The sequence below is a fragment of the Arachis ipaensis genome, chromosome B6, assembly GCF_059453495.1.
Source record: "Arachis ipaensis isolate K30076 ecotype BB chromosome B6, ASM5945349v1, whole genome shotgun sequence".
Lineage (NCBI taxonomy): Eukaryota > Viridiplantae > Streptophyta > Magnoliopsida > Fabales > Fabaceae > Arachis > Arachis ipaensis.
In genome coordinates, this window is record NC_142441.1 from 73112637 (window position 1) to 73136547 (window position 23911).

Sequence of the window (23911 nt, forward strand, 5' to 3'; positions counted from 1 at the left end):
TTGGAACATGGTTTAAAGCTAGAACACACAACCTGTGAGATTTGAACTTAATTACATGGTTACATTATTTAACCATAACATTTTATTCTTGTGTGTTTTCTTCCCTATGATTGCAATCTTTGCTTTGTTCCATTCTATATGTCCAATATTTAGTGTATTTATATGCTTGTATATGATTAAGGCCATTACTTATTTTTGCTCACTTATCCCAAATAGCCTACCCTTTTATGTCACCCTTGTTAGCCACCTTGAGCCTTTTTATCCCCCTTGTTCTATATTTTACCATATCACTAACCTTAAGCAGAAAAACAAATTAAATACCCCAGTTGAATCTTTGGTTAGCTTAAGATAGTGTGTTAACTAAGTGTGGGGAAATTGGGTTTGGAAACATTTGGTTTGAGAATTGAGTATGTTAGAATTTTCTGAAAATGTGAAAGAATGTTGAAAATATGTTCATGCATTCAATACCTTAATCATATGTATTAAAAAAGAAAAATAATAATAATAAAAAAATTTAGTAAGAAAAGAAAAAAAAGAGAGAAAAAGAAAAGAAAAAGAGCAAATAAGTAAAAGGGACAAAATGCCCCAAAGTAAATGGTGAAAGCAATGCATATTAGTTGTACTCAAATTCGGATGCATGAATATGTAGACAACATGGTTAATGAATAGTTAGATTTTGTATTTTGATTACATGGATTGTCTTAAGTTAGGTGGAAAGTTTAAGTTAATGAAGGATTCAGATTTTAGTCCACTTGGCCAAATAAAATCCTACCTTGACCCTAACCCCATTACAACCCTTAAAAGACCTCTTGATATGTGTATTTTGTGCATTAAATTTTTGTTGATTGTTAGATGAAGAGCAAGCCTTAGAAAGCAAGGTTAGTAGAGAATTGAGAGAATCGAACCTTAAACACATGAGTGATTAGAGTGCATACACTTCCAGTGAGGGTTCGATGCTCGATTCTTTGTTCCTGGCTTTCACGAGCTATTTTCTTTTACAAGTTTACCTGTACTTTATTTTGTGATTTGAATTAGTGAAATCCAGTTCATATTTGTTCTTGAAGGATTTGTTTACTTTTAACTAAGTAGGAAAAAGTATTCTGCATTTAGTTGCATTCATAGTTTGCATTTCATACATTCTACCATTCCTCTTCACTCTCTTATAGCCTTTCTTGAGCTTAGCATGAGGACATGCTAATGTTTAAGTGTGGGGAGGTTGATAAACCACTATTTCATGGTTTATCTCGTGCTCAATTGAGTGATTTTTATCAACTCTTTACCCACTTATTCATACTATTTGCATGGTTTTACTTTTTCCTTCCGAATTTTGTGCTATGATTGAAAATATGCTTCTTTAGGCTATAAATTACTAATTTTAATCCTCTCTTATTACCATTCGATACCTTGATATGTGTGTTAAGTGATTTCAGAATTTATAGGGCAGGAATGGCTCAGAGGATGGAAAGAAAGCATGCAAAAGTGGAAGGAATACAAGAAGCTGAAGGAACTGCTAAACTGTCCAACCTGACCTCTTCGCACTCAAACAGTCATAACTTAAGCTACAAAGGTCCAAATGATGCGGTTTCAGTTGCGTTGGAAATCTACCATTCGGGGCTTCGAAACGATATATAATTCGCTATATTGGCCGTACAGAAAAATGACGCGCACGCGTGAATCACGCGGACGCATCGTTCTGCAGAAAAACTAGCATGGCAGATTTCGTCCCCAGCGATTTTGGGCTGTTTTTGACCCAGTTTTCGGCCCAGAAAATATAGATTAGAGGCTATAAAGTGGGAAAATCCATTCATTCATTAGAAGACAACATAGACAACTTTTATATACATAATTTTAGGTTTTTAGATGTAGCTTTTAGAGAGAGAGGCTCTCTCCTCTCTAGGAATTAGGATTCCTACTTTTATGCTGTTGAGTTGGATATTACTACCTCCATTGAAGACTTTATTATTCTAGTTTGTTTCCTATTTTCTTACTCCTTTAATTTCCATTTATCTTATTTAGTTTGTCTTCCTTGTCCCTTACTCTTTTATATCTTTAATCCTTATTCAGAGTTACAATTGGAAATCTTTTATTACATTATTAATGCAAAGAGTATTTTTCTATTTACCACATTATTTGTTTGATTATCTTTAAGTATTTATTTAGTCATTTAGTATGTCTTCTTTCTATCCCTTGAATATGTATGTGAAATTGGCATCCATGTCAATGGAGTAGGCTCCCAACTTGACAGGGGGTTTGATTAAGAGGAGACACTTGAAGTGGAATGCTTAAGTGATTAGTTAAATTGGAAGTTGTTCACTAATTCTGTATTTACTAACGCTAGACCTTTCCAAGGGAGAGGACTAGGATTTGTGAATAAGAGTTAGCTCAATCACTTGACTTTCCTTTATTTAGTAAGGGTTAACTAAGTGAAAATAACAACCTCTTGACACTACACTTGAGAAAATCCATTAAGGATAGAACTTTTAATTAATCACACACCCGATCAAGGCTTTTTAATTAATTATATAAATTCTCTTTTTAATTTCCACTGCTTTAAATTACAATTATTTATTTTTCTGTTCTTAAACTCAAAATCTTCTCAGAAAAACCCATAACCAATAATGAATACACCTCCCTGCAATTTCTTGAGAGACGACCCGAGGTTTAAATACTTCGGTTATAAATTTTATTGGGTTTTGTTACTTGTGACAACCAAACTTTTGTACGAAAGGATTCTCTGTTGGTTTAGAAACTATACTTACAACGCGATTATATTTATGAATTTCTTTACCGATAGAAAATCCAGATTGTCATGACCCCTATCCGTCATATGACCAATCACCCATACCATGTTCTTATGACCATTATGAGCGAGAATCTTTAGAACCATCACAATTCCATCATGATTACCACCATGAACCACCTCCATGTACACCATCTCCATATCCTTACTATGAAGAACCGCCTTTTCATTATGAGCTCTTTCTCTAAAATAATGAATCTTCCTATCCACCCCAAGCTCCAATAGATGATTCTCTCACCTTGCTACTTCAAGGACAAGTGGATATGCACAGGAACACCCTAGATTTTGTGACTAATTTGACTAAGGTAGTGCATACTTTGGCCTACCAATGTTTGAACACTCAAGGTGTCTCCGTGGCCACATGTGATAAACCAAAAGAAGAGCAAAGCATGAAAGACAAATTGGAAAATCCGGTAGAGAAGAAGGAAGAGTCAAATTTTGTATTGGAACAATTGGAGAAACCTAGGGTCATTGAAGAAAAAGAAGAAGTGGTTGAAGATCTAGGAGATGCGGAACCACCATGGAAATCTCAACAACCTCCGGAGCATATAAAGATTGAAGAATATGAGAAGGTTGATTAAGAGATGAATTCAATCATCAATGATTTCTTATCAATAATCGAATCCTCTCCCATGGGACATGAAATTGAAGCTATTGAAGACAACTCAACACCAAATGATGTTGGTGATCTCATTGAAGACTCTTCCATCAAAGGTGAAGTTGATGTGGAAGTAGATTTCACACAACCTCCTAAGTTTGACTCGATTGATAATGAGAAGGAATTGGAAGAAGTCAACAAGAAAAAAGAAGATGAAAGAAGTTGTCAAGAGGTGGGAATACCCAAAGAAGAGCATAAGGAAGTCGACCTTGCATTGTCTAAGTGTGGGGAAGTTTCCCTCCCTAAATCACCATCCAACACAACATTCAAGTGGGTAAAACTCTCACCCTTAAGCTTCACTTTCTCACTTGAATATGGCTTGATTGAAACGGATGGACAACTTAGAGCTCTTTGTAGAACTAAGAGTAAAAAGGAGTTGTGTAGTGGCTGGAAGTTTGGAATTAGGCTCATTGAGGTCAAGTACTCAAGGTATAGGGACCATGATTGGAGGATTGCTACTTTACATGGGTCTGGAGAGAAAACTTGGTGTGCTAGAGATAATTCTACTTGTCAACCACCCGAACAGAAAATTCATGAAGACCAACTCGAAGACGGGTGCGAAAATAAGATATGGGATCCCGGATTAAAGCATGAAGACCAAATATGGGAGCTCATATCTTGGGTGGAACTCCATCCAAACTTGGTGAAGATGGTTGGAATTTCTGTCGACCATTTGAGGAGCAAGGATCCTTGGAGATTCAAGGATGAGTACAAGCATAAGCCACCATGACAAAGAGCCTCCTATATGCCCAACTTAAGGACTTAAACTAAAAGTGCTAGGTGGGAGACACCCCATCATGGTAAACTCTTTCCACTCTCTTGTAGTTTTGATTAATAAGTGAATTGAGTTACCATTGTAGGTAGTTTTCTTTCCATATACTTGTTTCGATAAGTTGGTTGTAGCTTGCTTGTGGGGCAAGTATCCCTTGCTTATGTTTGAAGTTTCCCAAAAAGCCAAAAAGATTTTTCTCATTTGGTATTTTTGAGTTAATTTTGAGTTGTAGGTAGTGTTAGGAAGATCTTGAGCTGTTTTTACTATGTCTGAAAAAAAGGGGGGGTCAAGGACGCGTACGCACACTGTGCGCGTGCGCGTCCATACGCATATGCAGGCCCATACTTTTCCAGAGAGTTGAGCCACTCTCGCGCCAACACTAGGCCAATGACACAACCGTATGTACGCGTATGCGCACTGTGTGCCCTTGCGCCGTTGGCATAATTTGCAATGCGCGCGCCCACGCACATGCCGCGTGCGCGCCGATCCGCGGAAGCAGTTCCCAAGCTTATGACCCAAGAGTTGTGCCAGCTCTGGGTTAGCATTAAGCCCCTAGCCCAATTCACCTGACGCAGACGTGCACCGTACGTGTCCGCGCCCATGCCTACACCCCCCATCTACGCGAAGGCGCACCTGGCACTTCCGCGCCCCCTTCATTCTTCCATCCGCGCGGACGCACGCTGTGCGCGCATGCGTGGATTTGAATTCCCTAATACCCCAGGGACGCGAGAACCTTAGCGCATTCGTGCACCTAACCTTCACCCCCCGTAACGTTCCTTCTACCACCTCCTCCTCTCTCAGTCACCCACTATCTCACCACTCCTCTCCGACCACCATTCGCCGGTGATACCACCGCCGTAGCCGCCCTACCTCTTCTTCCCCCCTTGACCTCATCCCTCCTCTCTTTCTCTCTCACTCTCTCTTTCTTTCACTCTTACTGCGTAACCACTGTGGCCGCTGCCACCACCGGTGGTGTTGCACCACCATTCACTCCTTCACCCCTCCCTCTCCGCTTCTCTCATTCCACTTCCTTTCCAACCATTGCCCTCTCTCTCCACCCCTGCTCTGTCTCGGCGCCCCTGTCTCTGCCATCTCAGCGCTGCCGCGAGCCCATCGCCGCTACTATTCTAGATGGCAGTCTCGCACCCCCAAATTCCAACTTCCATTCTGTTCTGTGTTACATCCCAGGTTCACCATTCCTCTGCCTCTGCTCTATTTTCTTTACTGTCTTTTATCAATTCTGTTAGTTAGTTCTAGTTAGATAGTTGAGTAATTCTGCACACTAGGCTAGATAGAAATAAACACGGTTAGGTAGTTAGGATGTGGTTAGATGATCTTAGGCCTGATAATTGCTCCGTTTGTGTTTATCCATTTGAATTGCATATTCTTTGTTTGCTGAGTGATGGTTGATGAGTTGTTCTATTTCCATCTTGATACTGTTTTGCTGCTAATCCACTATTGCCTGTGTATATGTATTGCATGTTTTTCCCTAGCTTGATGAGATTTCTGAATACATATGTGAATTTTTGCTGCTAATTGCTATCCAGAAACATTTGAGTTACTGCCGGAATGCTGCCCAAATTTCCAGAAATTGTTGTGTTCTTCAACATTACACCATAGGCATTGAACTTGGAACTCTTGGTTTGAGAGTTACTTACCTCACACCGAGTTCAATCCCTAGGTCACTTTGGCTAGCATCTCTGTGATTATGTTGTTTCCCGTGATATGCATTGCACCTTCATGCACCTTCATCTCTCAAGTTACTCAATCATCTTTTACTCAAGTTAATGATTCAACTTCCCATTTGAGTTTAACTTGCAATTTTGTTGAATATGGTGCATTCATTTGCAATAATTGACACATTCAACTTTTGTAACTCTTTTCCACTCAACTTGATTTCTAACTTATCTAGTTACACAAAATGCACTTTTGTTTTGGCAACACCAATTATTGCATAATCAATGACTGCGACATTGATTGATGACTTACTTTCAATTAATTGCTTCTTTTGCAATATCATATTTCATCATCAATGACTGCTTCCTCCCTTATGTTTGTGAGTATGCTTGTTATCCTTAATTTTCTGCATTCTTCTTAATTAAGCAAATGATCATCATACCCCTAACCTTTGACTAGTTTTTCTAACTTTTACCTTGCCTAACATGTTGATTTTTCTTTTTAGCTTTCAACTAACTCCTTAACCATTCTTTTTGGGTATGATGCTCATTGAGCTTAATGAACAAGCATGATGTGATTATTGTCTGCATTCTTGGTTTGTGACCTTACTTTCTTTCTACCTTGTGATTACTTGCATTCTAAGAATTCTCTTTTCTTCACTCACTTTATGAATATGTCATACCTTACTTGCTATCTCTCTACTTGGCTAAGTGCTTATATCATGTCATATTTGCTTTCAGGATGACCGATAAAGGAAAAGCAAAGGCCACCACCTCAAGAAAGAGGAAGAAATCTCATGCCTCTGCCCTCTCTCCTTATGCGTTTCCCTACCTATCGGAAGACCAAGCTGAACATTGAGAAGAAATTGGCCCTCCCCAACGACCTGAGGCGCTCCATTAATACTCGTATTTGGGAATTGGGCCTAGAGTTTGTTGATAGGGATTTGGGAAGGATAAACACTTCATGGGTTAAGGAGTTTTACTGCAACCTCTTCTACACAACTCTGGAGTCAGTCTACCTACAGGGCGGGCAGGTCTTAGTGACCGAGGCTGCTATTGAGAGTGTATTGTATTGTCTACCTCGGACTGATGACACATGTGCATACCAGCAGGCAGAGATAGCTATGAATGCTATGACCTTTGATTATGAGGCGCTGAAGTGCATTATTGCCACACCGGACGCTCCTTGGGTGATAGATTCTAACAACACAAGGCCCAAGGGGATGTTATTTACTTATCTGTCTAGAGAGGCTAGGACTTGGCAGCAGATATTCGCCCATTATGTCCTGCCTACTACACATTTCTCTGAGATTCCGATGGATATGCTTCTTTTGTTTGGCTGTGTCATGGAGGGGAAGGAGGTATACTTCCCCCGATTGATCAGGCGAGGCATGTGGCGAGCACACATCCGTGGCCTACTACCATTTCCCACTATGGTCACTAGGATGATTGAGTTAGCCGGTGCCCCATGGAGGGACGATGAGATGATACCACCACCCCCAGATGACGACGAGAAGGAGGTTACTATTTCGTGGGGTTCGTGGGTGCACGAGAAGCCCCCATCCAGGCGCCGCTCTCAAGCTAGAGCAGTAGTAGAGGCAGCTAGACCCTCATCTTCTACAGCAGCGGTAGGACCATCTTCTTCAGTACCAACAGTAGCACCTTTACCACCACCACCAGCACCCGAGCTGACATACCTGCTAGTACAGCGCCTATTTCGCTTTATGGAGCACAGCGAGCGTCGTATCATGCGACGTCTCGATCGCATAGACCAGGTGTTTGTATCACAGGGCATTGAGCTACCCCCTCTCCCTGACTCTCTCGCTTCCGATGAGGAGGATCATGAGGCAGAGCCCGAGGAGGAGCATGTTGAGGAGCCGGTTCAGCAGGAGGCACCTCCATAGACGCAGGCTACTCAGGAGACCCATCAGCCTCCCGAGGAGCCAGTGCCCCAGCCTGAGCACCAGCCGGAGCCAGAGGTGACTGTTGACCTTCACCATGAGCCCGATCATTAGCATCAAGGACGATGCTTCATCTTAAGTGTGGGGAGGTTACCGTCATCGCCGTCGGTGGATTTGGTGAACATTTTCGGACGTTATCTCCTAGTTCATCTTATTTTGCTTTATTTTGCACTATTTTGGGATTATTGTACATATTTGCTATTGTGGATACTTTTATTTTGGTTATTGCACACTTTATTATATATATTGTATTTTAGTCTTGTGGTTGTGATTTGGAAAAATGTTTTAAATTGTTGAAAACCTAGTTAAACCCTTTGTGCATAAAAGAATTTGTTTTGATTGGAAAAGAGGGTAAACTAAGGAATTTTAGAATTTCTCAATCACAACATTGTATTTAGGATAAGCTTAGTCAAAATGATAGAATTTCCAAGAAATGTATCTATAGGGCACCACCCCAATTGATTGGAAAATTTTTGATGAACTTGCTTGAATTCATACTTTTGTGGATCATGTTTTTGGGCTAAGAACACAAGCTTGTGAGTTTTAAGCCTATTGATGTGGTTACATCTTATAACCACCTATTTTTTCTTCTTGTGTAAAATTGTTCTCTTCCTAAGATTGTGATCTTTGATTTGTTTAATTCTTTATGTCCAATTATTCCTTATATTCATACATTTATATGATTGAGGCCATCATTTCATGTAGCTCACTTACCCAAATAGCCTGCTTTTTACTCTCTATTGTTAACCAATTTTGAGCCTACGCTTAACCCAATTATTCTTTATTTTAGCACATTACAAGCCTAAAACGGAAAATAATAAAGTCCTTTATTTGGATCTTTGATTGGCTTAGGCTAGTGAGAGTGTTTTATATTCAAGTTTGGGGAGGTTTGGGAACATTGGTTGGGATAAAAGGGTACTTTGTATGTTTATATTTGGGAATTGGGTGCATACTCATGTATTGATTAAATGTATAGACCTTATGCATTGGTGTTCTTGTATGTAGCTTGAAAAAGAAAGATAATAAAAAAAGAAAAGAAAAAGAAGAAAAACAATAAAAAGAGGACAAAATACCCCAAAGTAAAGCCCAATAAGAGTCAATGCATAAGTGTTGTGAAAATCAAAAGAAAATGCTTGAGTATGTGAAAAGTGAAGGATGGATAGTTAGGTTAGTACTTCATTATATAGGTCATTATATAGGTTAGGTGGAAAAGTTTAAGCTCATCAAAGATTCAAATTCTAGTCCACTTATCCATATATGACCCGACCTTAACCCTAATCCCATTACAACCTTATGGAAAAGATCTCATGATATTTGTATGCATGCATTGAATGATTGTTGATTGTTAGATGAAGAACAAATTTTGGAAAGCATGATTAGGGGAGAATTGAGTGAATCAACCCCTAAACACTTGAGTGAAATAGAGCGGATACACATCCGGTGAGGGTACGATTGCTCAATTACATGTATTCACCACTATCATCTATATTCATGCAAGTTTGTAAATATTTTCTTTTGATAGTTCAATACAATTGTGGGTTGGATTGGGTTTCCATTGCTTTAGCCCTATGTTTATGAATGTTTCCTTGGAAGTTGAGTTGTTTTGACCAAACATTTGCATCCAAATAGGTTGTTGCATTTAGATAGTTTAGTTGCATTGAATAAATGTCATACCTTTTGCTTTATTCTTGGCTTAGCATGAGGACATGCTAAGGTTTAAGTATAGGGAGGTTGATAAACCCCGTATGCAGGGTTTATCTTGTGTTGAATTTAGAGCATTTTGATAACCTTTCCTCACATTTATTTAATGAATTAGCATAGTTTTATGATTGTCTCCTTACTTGTGCTTAGATGTGAAAACATGATTTTTAGACCTTTAAATTGATAGTTTTAATCTTCCTTTGATTTTACTAGATGCCTTGATGTGTTTGCTAGTGATTTCAGATTGAAAAGGGGCTAGGAAAGTATCAAAGGAGTGAAAGGAAAGCATACAAAGTGGAGAAATCATGAAAAGCCAAAGATTTGGAAAAGCCCATGGAAGCGCGCGCGCACTGTGCGCCTACGCGCGGATTGCGAAATGCTCCAGGGACGCGTACGCGCACCGTACGCATACGCGCCGAAGGCTGCACGTGATTTTTAAAGGAGAACTCGTGCTTGGCGATTTTGGAGGGTTTCTGGCCCCATTTGGAGCTGAGTTTTTGGTGGAAAAAGGCTAAATAGACCAAGGAATGAAGGGGAAGGCATCATTTTTTCATCATGGAGGATTAAAATCCACATGAGGTATGGTTTTAGTTAGTTTTAGAGAGAGAAGCTCTCACTTCTCTCTAGGCTTAAAATTAGGATTAGGATTAGGTTTAGGTCAATAATCTTAGATCTAGGTTTTAATTCATGCTTTCATCTACTCCTACTCTTCAATTCTTTGTTGTTACATTCATCATTCTTCTATTGTTTGTTATAATTTCTTCTCCTTTGTTTCTAGGCTTTGTTGTAGATCTACTTTTGTTTATTCCATTTTCTTTCAATTCAATTTGAGGTAATTCATAATAATTGTGTTTCTTTTGATTGTTGTTATTAATTCCTTGCAATAATTGTTGTTAGATTCTATTTTTGTTATCAATTTACTATGCTTCCATTTTATGCCTTCCAAGTGTTTGATGAAATGCTTGGTTAGATTTTAGTGTAGATTTTGTTCCTCTTGGCCTAGGTGGAGTAATTAGTGACGCTTGAGTTATCTAATTCCTTTGTTGATTGATAATTAGAAGTTGCTAATTGATTTGGATACCACTAAATCTAGTCTTTCCCTTGGGAGTTGGCTAGGACTTGTGGAATCAAGTTGATTCATCCACTTGACTTTCCTCCATGGTTAAAGGTTAACTAAGTGGTAGCAATAGACAATTGTGGTCACAATTGAGGAGGAAAACTAGGATAGGACTTCTAATTCTCATTCCTTTGCCAAGACCTTTTTAGTTGTTAGTTTACTTTCATTGCCATTTACTTTTCATGTCCCTTATCCGAAACCCCAAAATATACAACTCATAACCAATAACAAGAACACTACCCTGCAATTCCTTTGAGAGACGACCCGAGGTTTGAATACTTCGGTTATTAGGATTATTAGGGGTTTGTACTTGTGACAAACAAATTTTTGTATGAAAGGATTGTTATTGGTTTAGAAACTATACTTCGACGAGATTTCAATTGTGAAATTCTAAATCGTCAAAAATCCAATCATCAAGAGGCTAGAACCCAAAGGTGCAACATTCTCTGATCCGGAAGATTCGACCTTGTCTATGGCGTTTTGAGTAGGATCATTAAGGAGAATGGACTGCAGGAGCTTAACCCTCAATCAGAATGGATCCACACTAACCCTGGGGTTCAGATCTGGAGGAGCATTAGCGACCTCTCAACCGGCGTTGATCACATACATCTTGTCATAGAAGAAATCATTCACAGTTGAAGAAGACGGTAAAACCAGAGTTATCCAAAGAAATTCCTTTGGAACTATGAGCAACTTTCATTCGATGAAAATATTTTAACCGGCCTAAGTCCTTAATACTAATGTCAACATCAAGATCCCTTTTAATAGCTTCGATTTCAAATAGATTATCTCCAGATAAAATAAGATCATCAACATAAACAATAATAATAGCCAAGCTAAGCTTAGTGTGCTTGATGAACAAAGAATGATCATGAGGAGACTTGATAAAACCATGTTGTTGAAGAAAACCACTTAATCTTAAATTCCATTGACGGCTTGCCTGTTTCAAGCCATATAAAGAACGATTCAACTTACAAATAGCACTATTTGGAACATCGAGACCTTGGGGAGGTTTCATATAAACCTCTTCTTGCAACTCACCATGCAAGAATGCTATATTAACGTCTAATTGGTGAAGTTTCCAGCCATGGACAGCAACAAGAGTAAGAATAAGTCGTAAAGTGGTGATTTTTACAACCGGACTGAATGTATCAAAGTAATCATAGCCAACTCATTGACGAAATCCTTGAGCCACTAGACGTGCTTTGTGGCATTCAACACTACCATTTGGATTAAACTTCACTTTAGAAACACACTTGCATCCAATGATGCGCTTTCCAATTAGCAAAGAAGTAATAGACCAAGTCTTATTCTTCTCAAGAGCGAACAATTTTGCATTAATTACATTTCTCCAGCTTTCGTTCCGCACAGCTTGTTCATAAGTCTTTGGCTCAACTGTTATGGTTATTGCTAGGGAAAAGGCTCTATGGACAGGGGACAGCTTCCCATAATCTACCATATGAGATAGACCGTACCGCTTGGAACATGATTGGTTACTAGAGCTTCCTATTCTAAGTAACATACAATGATAATCTTGAAGATAAAAGGGTGGTTTATGTGTACGAGTTGATCGTCTAAGATCCTGATTATGCATGTTATCATTTGAATGAGAATTAGACGATGTACTATTTGGTGGACTAGTAGAAGCTACATGTGAATCAGTGAGTGATGTATGGTCACTAGGATCATGACAAGAATCAGTAGTTGCATGAGATGGATGAAATGCATTTAAGGAATCATAAGTAAAAAGATCAAATCCATTAAAATTAGAATCAGCAATAGGTAGAGAAGAGGCAATTATGGATTTTGTGAGCATGTCATCATGAAAAGATTTATAAGAAAAATAATATTCATAAAAATCCACATTTCGAGATAAAAATAGTTCTCTAATGTGAATATCAAACAGAATATATCCTTTTATGCCAGCTGGGTAGCCAAGAAAAATACTCTTTCTTGCTCGTTTATCAAATTTCTTTCTTCCATGAGTTAACGTTGAAGCAAAATCCAAGCATCCAAACACTTTAAGGTGACTAATGTCCGCATCCTTCCAAATAAGGTAGCATAAGGGGTTTTATTTTTTAAAATTGGAGTTGGAAGTCTATTAATTAAATGAACAGCTAAACCAATAGCAAAATTCCAAAAAGTTTTTGGCAAGGACGATTGAAACATTAATGTTCTTGCAATGTTAAGAATATGTTGGTGTTTTCACTCAACAATACCATTTTGTTGAGGTGTCTCAACACATGATGTTTGATGCACTATATCCTGTGAATTATAAAAAAAATCAAGTTTAAACTCAGGACCATTGTCAGTTCGAATAATCTTTACTTGAGAATTAAAATGTGTTTTCACATAGGCAACGAAATTCTGGACCAAACTGCTAGCTTCTGACTTTAATTTCATGAAATAAATCCATACAAATCTGATTTTATCATCTAATAGAGTTAAAAAATATTTATAACCTTGTAGAGAAATAACTGACATTGGCCCCTAGATATCGATATGTATTAAATCAAAACTGTTTAAACTTGTTGTTTCACTAAGGGTATATGGTAACCGTTTCTGCTTGCCATAATGGCAAAAATCACATGGTTTAGAGCAAGTAGATACAAGAAACTACACACAAGGATATATTTGTTTGATAATATCAAATTTGCTTTGGGTACATGACCCAATCTAAAATGCCATAAATTCTTAATAGAAAAATTTGAAGTTTGTGTAACCAAATTTGCTGTCCTAATATTAGAAGAAAGTAAAATCTTGTCACTATGACTTTGCATGTCTAGAATCCTAGTACTCCTATTATATGTTGTATGTTCCATGTTGTCCTTATGTGCTAACTCTAATGCAGGAAAATCTAGCATATATAATCCATGCTTTGCTCTAGCTGTGCCAATCATCTTCAAAGAGGTCTGATTCTGTATCTCACAAAGTTTATCAGTAAAAACACATTTGCAATGCAGGCCTTTTGTAAGTTTGAAAATAGATAAAAGATTGAAGTTAAAACTTGGTATGTACAGTACATCCGTGAGATAGAATGTAGCTGAAAATACCACAGTTCCACTCATAGTTGCAGTTATGTGTGTTCCATCTGGTAATTTTACTAGAATTGGTCTAATATTTCTAAAGTTTGTAAAAAAAATGCAATGAGTGTGATACATGATCAGTAGCTCCTGTATCAAGCATCCAAAAATTTGAGAAAAAACTTTTTACTAACAAAAATTGTGCAATATGAGAGCTCATACAAAGTTTATAAGTCTCTAAAGGTATACCTCCACTCCCTGCATTTGATTGACTGACATCTCTCACATTTGCTCCTTGAAAAAACTGTGCACACTCCTGCGGAAGAAAGGTAAGTAGTGCATCTCTCAAACTCTGATTGAATTGGGATTGACCCTCAGCTTTCTTGTCCTGCTTGACATTGTGGGTGTTGCTCTCTTCAATTCCATCAGCAATATGATTAGCCATAACTCCGTTGCTAGTCTGTCGTGGCCATTTCTGCCTTTGTAGATGAGGTAGAAATCCATATTTGTGGTAACAAGTATCCACAAGATGCCCTGCCTGGTGACAATAAGAACAGGTCTTAGGTGCTGAATTCCTTCCACCTATACTTTCACGAGTTCCTCGTCCTCTTTCCCTAGAAACACTGCTTAGATTATTGTTGAAATTATGAACTGAATTGTCCAAAGTTGGGTGTAGGAAGTAAACACTTGCTGGATCTGCAAGTAAATTGGTACTCGATTGTGGCTGCAAACTCAATAGTTGGCTTATAATGCGAGCTAGATTTCTTAGCTGAAAGCTCTCATGTGAGCCGTCCCTCAACAATAGGTCAGAAGGAGTGTTGGCTATTGATGCTAATTCAATGCTTTATTTGTATCCAAAAACTTCACCTCTTTCACGATTCTCCACGCTCACTGCACCATGCTAAAATCATGATCTAGATCTGATTTTATTGAAGAAAATAAGATTGAAGTGGAAGAAAAAGACTCAGAGAAAGTGAATTTGCTATATGATCAAATACAAAACCTAAAATTGAAAGAAAAACCACAGAATACATGAGAGTACATATTGTTATCCACTATTTATAGCTATTAGAAAATTAACCTTACTAAAACCTAACTCAATATGGCAAATAAATTAACTATAGTTATGAGGTAATTATGATGCGCATAAACTTGTTATGCTACGAATTAGGAAATTGCACAATCGGCAAAATTCCTTCCGGCAAGTGCACCGGTTATCGTCAAGTAAAAACTCACAATAGAGTGAGGTCGAATCCCACAAGGATTGGTTGAGTGAGCAATTCGGATTAGAAGTATGTTCTAGTTGAGCGGAATCAAGATTTAGATGAGAATTGCGGAATGTAAAATTGCATGAATTAAAGAGCGAGAAGCTAAATTGCTGAAATTAAAAGGGATGGGGTGATTGCATGAATTTAATTGCAGAATGTAAAGAGAAAGTGGTAGATCAGAAATGGGGAATTCATTGGGTGTTAGGAGATATTGAGATCTCCGAATCAAAACATTTTTATTCCTTCCTCAACCAATGCATTCATTGAGTTTTGCTTGGCAATCTTATATGATTGGATCCCAATCCCTTGGCTCACCAATTCTCTCTAAAAACGAACAAATTCCCAATCCCTTGGTTTAAATGTTCATAAGAAGAGATGATGCTCGATCACTGATTATACCACACAGTTTCATGAACCACAATTTGGTAGGATTACATGTCACAATATCTGTCCAAACCCCAATCCAATTCACTGTGAGAAAGCTTCTCTAGCATGAATCCTCCATTCCTTTCCCAAGGTTCCGAAGGATTCCAATTATGGGTAGTTTCTTTCCCAAGACAACTACCCAATGGAATTAGATCGAGAAGCTTTCTAACAAAATTCAAGAGAAAAGATTGAAGAAGAAGATAAAACTATTATTGATTCATTGAATTACAATAGAGCTCCCTAACCCAATGAAAGGGGTTTAGTGAGTCATAGCTCTGAATTCAATTACAAAACTAAAAGAAAATGATCCAAAATTCTCTCCCGATCCTCCTAACTAACTTAAATTCTATCCTATTTATACACTTTCTAAATTGAGCTTCTGTTGTGTTTCTTGGGCTTTGAGGCCTTTCCCTGATTTCCTTTTGCTTTGGGTTTATGGTCCATAATCCTGATGAGGCTGTGATCCAATTCTGTAACATTCATTGAGCAAACTTAGTGATAAACAAGTAATGACACAAGACTCAACAAATTAAAGCTCCAGACTCATCAATTCTTCAGGCCCAATCCCATAAACCATGATATTCAATTGGGTTTCATACCATAATACGTTTAAGTTAATGTTTGTGCTCAAATGCTAACTTAAACTTCAATATATTTGGCCCAGAAACCTTTTCAAAAGGTGGCGTTTAAGTTGAAGTTTAAGTTTCAGTTTAAGGTTAAACTGAAACTTAAACGTGGAAATGGAAGAAAGCAACCCAGGAGTGTGAAATGTCGAACACGTTTAAGCTTCAGTTCAAGGTTGAACTGAAGCTTAAACGTGGAAATGAAGAAAGCAACCCTGGAGGAGCAATTGGGTCGAACACGTTTAAGCTTCAGTTTAAGGTTAAACTGAAGCTTAAAGGTGGAAATGAAGAAAGCAACCCTGGAGGAGGAAGATAGTCGAACACGTTTAAGCTTCAGTTTAAGTTTAAACTGAAGCTTAAACGTGGAAATGAAGAAAGCAACCCTGGAGGGGAGAAATAGTCGAACACGTTTAAGCTCCAGTTTAAGGTTAAACTGGAGCTTAAACGTGGAAATGCTCCTGGTGCCTTTCTTACTTCTGGCGTTTAACCTCCAGTTTAAGGTTAAACTGGAGCTTAAACGTGGAAATGCTCCCTTGGTGAAATTCTCATTCTGGCGTTTAACTTCCAGTTTAAGGTTAAACTGGAGGTTAAACGCCAGTTCCAGCATTTCCTAGCCTTCATGATTCTGGCGTTTAAGCTCCAGTTTAGGCTTAAACTGGAACTTAAACGCCATTTCCAGCATTGTATGGCTTGGTAGTTTAAGTTCCAGTTTAAGCTTAAACTGGAACTTAAACTCCACATGTGATATTCAAGCTTCCTTTATTGATTTTGTTGCTTCCTTGCCTAGCCTCTTCTTCCCTGAAATCATCCAAACAATTGCATCAAAGTCTTGCAAAATTTCATGAGAAATCTTCCATTCATAGCATTCAAGTAATATAACTAAAAACTCATGGAATTTGCATCAAAATCATACTGTTTGGATGGTTCATTGCTTTGTTATTCATTTAACCATTCTTGGTTACTTTAAGCTCAAGAAAATGCATAAAACAACTAAAACTAACAGAAAAATGCTAGTGAAACTAGCCTAAGATGCCTTGGCATCACAACACCAAACTTAATACTTGCTTGTCCCTAAGCAAGTCCTGAGTTATTTGAGAAGAAAGTATGAAACAGAAAGCAATTACATTGGCTATATTAGCAAGCATTTGAAGTTCATCAGAAGGGTTTTATGCAGAAAGTTGCAGCATCACTTTTTCATTCTTATCAGGTAAGATTGTCACTTTTTCATTGCATCCATCAAACACTGCTATGGCCTCTTGTTATTCTTATGTCCTTGGCACTTTTCTCTTCTTTGCTTCTCTTTTCTTTTTCTTAGAGCTCCTTTGCTCCTTGTTTGCTTAGTGTCATGTGTTGCACAAGCCTTTGGCATTTTCTTTTTCTTATCAATGCACTACACATATCCACTCCAGGCATTTTAGTTCACATTTCTTCTTGAGACATTGGTGCCCAGCACCTCTTTGTGTGACTAAATGTTTTGTATTTAGGTTGCTCTTGATAATGGACTTTTGGTTGATAATCCCGGGTTAGTTAACCCAAGTTACCAAGTGTTGAAACACTCCTCAGAACCTATTCATCCAAGCATATCCTTAATACATAAACACCACAGGCATTTGTATCAGAAGTTCAAACCATTGGTGCCTAGCTTATTTTCTCAATTTTTTTTTTTGCTTTTTGGTTGCCCTTTTTCAGTGGCTTTTTCTTCTTCTTTTTCTTTCTTTTTCATGGCCAAAGACATTTATTCATCAAGATCCATAAACAGTATTCAAACTTCTACACAAAAAATGATAATTATACACTCAATTTCCAGTGATCTGACTAAACAATCAAGCATGCATACCACCACTTAATTCTACTTGATTTGTCACTAATTGAGCCAAGTTACTTTTGTTCAAACTTTTCTTTTATTTTTGGAAACAGAACAAGCATGGCAAGCATTTGTTTAAGAAGGTGAAGTTATATCCAAACATCTAGGCATTCACTTTATTCAAAGCAATAAACAGACAAACATACTAGTAACTTCACATTCCAGAAAGATTCAACAATTACAGTTTAAACCAGAACAAGCATGCTTTTGTTTGCCCTTTTTAAAGAATTGTCAAGGAACAACACCACCTTGTGAAATTTCTTGTTTTCTCTTTGTTGCCAGGAAACAATTTGATTTCTCCTTCTTCTCCTAGTTGTTGCTTCATGTTCTTTCTAAGATCCTTGTTTCCTTTCCTGCAAAGAGTGATGAAGTTGCTTGCTTCTCAAGCACTTGAGTGGTTAGCTCAACTATGTATGGGCAAGTGTCTGAGTCTTAAGTTGGTGTGTGAACACCAAACTTAGTCTCCTACTTACTTCTCTGTTCTTTGAATCCTTGAGTTCTCCTTGGAATGAAGTTGCTGCTAAGGATTTTAAGCATTTCTGTGATTGCTTAGAATGGTTGTTCCTTTCATATAATTCAAAGGTTGTTGTGTTCAGTTGATCTTTATGGTGGAACACCAAACTTAGATTCACACATTCCCCTTTGAATTATTGATCCACGAATTCATTGTTTGGTGTGAAACACCAAACTTAATTCTTTGCAATGCACAGAAACTGCTTCACCCTTTTTATTGAAACAAATAAAAGAAACAGCAAAGGGGTATTACCTCAGGTTGGGTTGCCTCCCAACAAGCGCTTCTTTAACGTCATTAGCTTGACGGTTGTCTTCCTCAGTTGAGGTGATATTTAACCTTGTCCTTCTCCTCCACATCTCCCAAGTAATGTTTGAGTCTTTGACCGTTCACAGTGAAGGTTCGTTGTGACTTTTCTTCCATGATTTCTACTTGTCCATATTGGGAGACCTTGGTGACAAGGAATGGTCCAGACCACCTTGATTTTAGCTTCCCTGGAAATAGCTTCAGCCTAGAATTGTAGAGCAATACTTTTTGTCCTTCTTCAAATTTCCTTGGGGCTATGTTGCTGTCATGCTTCTTCTTTGCTCTTTCTTTGTAAATTTTGGCATTCTCATAAGCTTCAGCTCTGAATTCTTCCAACTCTTGAATTTGCAACATCCTTCTTTCTCCAGCAGCTTTGCTGTCCAAGTTCAAGATTTTCAAGGCCCAGAATGCCTTGTGCTCCAACTCCAGTGGCAAATGGCAAGCTTTTCCATATACTAGTTGGTAAGGGGACATTCCAATTGGTGTTTTGAAAGCTGTCCTATATGCCCAAAGAGCATCATCTAGCTTAATCGACCAGTCTTTCCTTGAAATTCCCACAGTCTTTTCCAGGATTCTTTTGAGTTCTCTATTAGATATTTCGGCTTGCCCACTTGTCTGTGGATGGTATGGTGTGGCTACCTTGTGTTTGACTCCATATTTTAGAAGCAATGCCTCTAATGGTTTGTTGCAGAAGTGGCTTCCTCCATCACTGATGATTGCTCTTGGAACCCCAAAACGGCAAAAAATGTGTTTTCTGAGGAAGTTCATGACTACCTTATTATCATTGGTTGGAGTTGCTATTGCTTCAACCCATTTGGAGACATAGTCTACTGCTACAAGAATGTAATTATTTGAATATGAGGTGGGAAAGGGTCCCATGAAATCTATCCCCCATACATCAAACAATTCAAGTTCCAGAATGAATTGTTGTGGCATTTCATTTCTTCTTGGCAGGTTCCCCGCTTTCTGGCATTCATGGCAGTGCTTCACTAGTTCCTTTGCATCTTTGAAGATAGTGGGCCAATAAAAACCACACTGCAACACCTTAGCTGCTGTTCTTTCTCCTGCAAAATGTCCTCCATAAGTGGAGCCATGGCAGTCCCATAAGACTTCCCTTCCTTCTTCCTCTGATATGCATCTTCTGAGTATGCCATCCGAACATTTTTTGAACAAGTATGGTTCGTCCCAGATGAAGTATTTGGCATCATTTACCAATTTCTTCCTTTGATGCTTGTTAAATTCCAACGGCAAACTCCCAGTGGCCTTGAAGTTTGCTATGTCTGCAAACCAGGGTGCTTTGTGAATTACCATGAGTTGTTCATCAGGAAAGCACTCATTTATATGTGTGCTTTGTGCGCTTCCTTCTTCACATGGTATCCTTGATAAATGGTCTGCCACCTTGTTCTCTACACCCTTCTTGTCTTTGATTTCAATGTCAAATTCCTGCAACAAAAGAACCCATCTAATAAGTCTTGGTTTGGATTCTTGTTTAGCAAGTAAGTATTTTAAAGCTGAATGATCAGTGAAGACAATGACTTTAGATCCAATGAGATAGGATCTAAATTTGTCAAATGCAAAGACTATTGCCAAGAGTTCTTTTTCAGTGGTTGTGTAATTCCTTTGGTTATCATTCAAGACTTTACTGGAATAATAAATCACATGTACCAAATTGTCTTTTCTTTGTCCTAACACTGCCCCAATAGCAAGGTCTGATGCATCACACATCAGTTCAAAAGGTAAGTTCCAATCAGGTGGGGCAATGATAGGTGCAGAGGAAAGTTTTTGCTTCAAAAGTTCATAGGCTAGCATGCAATTTTTATCAAATACAAAGGGTGTATCAGAGACAAGCAAGTTACTCAAAGGTTTGGCTATTTTAGAAAAGTCTCTAATAAACCTTCTGTAAAAACCAGCGTGTCCCAAAAAACTCCTAACTGCCTTGACATTACTTGGTGGAGGTAATTTTTCGATGAGTTCCACCTTAGCTCTGTCCACCTCAATGCCTCTATTAGAGATTTTGTGGCCAAGGACTATTCCTTCTGTGACCATGAAATGACACTTTTCCCAGTTTAATACTAGGTTGGTCTCTTGGCACCTCTTAAGCACCAAGGCAAGGTGGTGTAGGCAGCTAGGAAAAGAATCTCCAAACACAGAAAAATCATCCATGAAGACCTCAATAAATTTTTCAATCATGTCCGAAAAGATGGACAGCATGCATCTTTGGAAAGTGGCAGGTGCAGTGCACAATCCAAAGGGCATGCGTCTATAAGCAAAAACTCCATATGGACAAACAAATGATGTTTTCTCTTGATCTCTCGGATCAACTACTATCTGATTATAGCCTGAGTATCCATCCAGAAAGCAATAGTAAGCATGTCCTGCAAGCCTTTCAAGCATCTGATCCATGAATGGGAGTGGGAAATGATCTTTTCTGGTGGCTTCATTGAGCTTCCTGTAGTCTATGCACATCCTCCACCCAGTGACAGTTCTTGTGGGTATGAGTTCGTTCCTCTCATTTGGCACCACAGTTATGCCACCTTTCTTGGGAACTACATGGATGGGACTAACCCATGGGCTATCAGAAATGGGGTAGATTACCCCTGCCTGCCATAACTTCATGACCTCCTTTTGTACCACTTCTTTCATGACGGGATTCAATCTTCTCTGAGCTTGGATGGAGGGTCTAGCATCCTCTTCTAACAAGATTTTATGCATGCATATGGATGAACTTATCCCCTTCAAATCAGCTAAGGTCCATCCAATGGCATCTTGATGAGTTTGTAGCACCTTGATCAATTCTTCTTCCTGTTCTTGACTCAGGGCAGAGCTAATGATAACAGGATGACTCTCATCACTACCCAAGTATGCATACTTGAGATTAGGGGGCAATGCTTTGAGCTCAGGTTTTGGTGCTTCCTTCTCTTCTTTCACTCTCTCTGGCATGCTTGGCATGGTTGTTTCAGCAGCCTTGATGTCACTAACTTCTATGTCCTTGGTGAACTCCTCCTCTGCCACTTCCTTTGTTGTTTCCTCAAAGGTTTCTTGTACTGCAATGTCCACTACATCCACCCTCATGCATTCCCTTAGTGATTCTGATGGATAGCTCATTGCCTTGAATACGTTAAACACCAATTTCTCATCATGTAGTCTAAGAGTGAGTTCACCCTTTTGTACATCTATGATGGCTCCAGCAGTAGCCAGGAAGGGTCTTCCCAGAATTATTGAAGCTTTGGCTTCTTCCTCCATATCTAACACCACAAAATCAGCAGGAAATATAAAATCTCCCACTTTCACCAACAAATCCTCAACTATCCCATGAGGGAATTTAAAAGTTCGATCTGCCAATTGGAGGGCCATTCTTGTTGGTTTGGCTTCCTCAATCTTCATTCTTCTCATCATTGTTAGAGACATCAAATTGATACTGGCCCCTAAGTCACACAAGGCCTTTTCCACCATGACTTCTCCTATGATGCAGGGGATTTGGAAACTGCCTGGATCCTTCAATTTCAGAGGCAATTTGTGTTGAATGATGGCACTGCATTCTTCAGTCAACAACACAGTTTCCTCATTTCTCCAGCTTCTCTTCTTGGTCATTAATTCCTTTAAGAATTTTGCATAGAGTGGCATTTGCTCTATTGCCTCAGCAAACGGAATGTTGATTTGAAGCTTCTTGAAAATCTCCAAGAACCTGGAGAATTGGCCATCCTTTTCACTTTTCATCAAACGTTGAGGATATGGTGCTTTAGGTGTATAAGGCTTCAAGACCTCTTTTTCTTTTTCTTTTGTTGCAGACGGTGTAAAAGATTGTCCTTGTTCCTTGTCCCTCACATTTTCCTTTGCTTCATCCTCTGTGGTTTCCTTTGAGATCTCCTTTAGATTCTTTCCACTTCTGAGGGTTATGGCCTTACATTCTTCCCTTGCAATAGCCTTGGCAACATGAGAAACGCTTGGCCCAGGGGTTTGCTTAGACAAATACACAATTTGATTTTCTAGCTTCTGGATGGCAGCTCCTTGGTTTTGCAGGTTAGAATTTACTTCTTCCTTAAAGGCTTTCAATTCGGTTATGTCTTGACTCATGGTTGCAAGCATTCCTTCTATCCTGTTTAATTGATCTTGAAATTGTTGGTTCGGATTAGGTTGGGTAGGTTGATTATTTTGGCCATGATATGATGGTTGGGAGTAAGTGTTTTGTGTGGCTTGGTATGATCTTTGGTTGGAGTTTTGGTATGTGGAATTGTTATGTTGGTTGTGGTTGTAAGGTTTGTGGTTTTGTGGTTGGGTTTGTTGGTTCCCCTACCCAAAGTTTGGGTGGTTTTTCCATCCTGGGTTGTAAGTGTTGGAATGTGGATCATATGATTGCCTTTGTTGATTTCCCACATAGTTGGCCTCTTCCCAATCACCTCCTTCAGTGCTTACTTCCTCTTGATCTTGTGTGTGTATTGCGGCCACTTGCTTTGTTTCTAATTTCCTGGTGAGCTCTGCTAGTTGCTTGGCAAACACCTTGTTTTGGGCTAAAATTGTATCAACATGGTTCAGCTCCATGACTCCCTTAGTGTTGTGTCTCTCTGAAACATAGTAGTACTCATTCTCAGCCACTGTCTCGATCACTTCAATGGCTTCTTCCACAGTCATTTTCCTGTTCAATGAACCTCCTGATGAATGGTCTACAGCCTTCCTTGATTCATAAGAAAGTCCATCATAGAAAATATGCAATTGCACCCAGTCATGGAACATGTCTGGTGGGCATTTCCTTGTCAAATCCTTGAATCTCTCCCATGCCTCGTAGAGAGTTTCACCATCTTGTTGTCTAAATGTCTGAACCTCAGATCGAAGCCTATTGACCTTTTGTGGGGGGTAGAAACGTGCCAGAAACTTGCTTTCCACCTCATCCCAGGTTGTTAGGCTCTCCCTTGGGAATGATTCCAGCCACTTAGCTGCCTTGTCCCTAAGTGAAAATGGGAACAAGAGCAGTTTATAGGTATCTTCCTGGACTCCATTGGACTTCACAGTGTCGCAAATTCTCAGGAATTTTGTGAGATGTTGGTTTGGATCTTCATTAGCACTCCCACCAAATGAACAATGATTCTCCACAAGTGATATTAGCTGTGGTTTGAGTTCAAAATTGTTGGCCTGAATGGGTGGTTTCTGAATGCTGCTACCACAATTCCCAGAGATTGGGTTTATGTATGAACTAAGAACCCTCCTCTC

At 38.8% G+C, this 23911-nt stretch overlaps 1 non-coding gene across 1 annotated transcript; it reads left to right on the forward strand.

Annotated features, from left to right (window-relative positions):
- The first annotated feature begins 23435 nt into the window (after positions 1-23435).
- On the forward strand, positions 23436-23539 carry LOC148561333 (small nucleolar RNA R71). Its single transcript, XR_015886566.1, has one exon. It is a non-coding gene; the product is annotated as a small nucleolar RNA R71 (small nucleolar RNA).
- Positions 23540-23911: the final 372 nt, after the last annotated feature.